Below are 338 nucleotides of genomic sequence, written 5' to 3'. Positions count from 1 at the left end.
GGGGGGCCGGGGGGCCGCGCCGGGCACGGCTCGGGCGGGGCGGGGGGCGGCGGGAGGGCAGGGGAGGGCAGGGCTGGGCCTTAACGGGTGTCACCGGGCCGAGCCGGGCGGTGCCGGCGCCGTGTCGGGCCGGGCCTGGGCCGTGCTGGGGCAGTGCCGAGGCCGGACGGGGCCGGGCCGGGGCCACATCGGCCCGGGCCGGGCTGTACCGTTCAGTACCGGGGCCGTGCCGAGACCGGACCGGACCGTGCAGTACCGGGGCCGTATCGGGCCGGACTGGGCTGTGCCGGGGCCGTATCGGGCTGCACGTGCAGAACCGGCACCGCACCGGACCGTGC

Source organism: Corapipo altera, unplaced genomic scaffold (assembly GCF_003945725.1).
Source record: "Corapipo altera isolate COAL_440 unplaced genomic scaffold, ASM394572v1 268, whole genome shotgun sequence".
NCBI lineage: Eukaryota > Metazoa > Chordata > Aves > Passeriformes > Pipridae > Corapipo > Corapipo altera.
The sequence above is the reverse complement of the archived record's forward strand: the minus strand, read 5'-3'. Positions refer to the sequence as shown.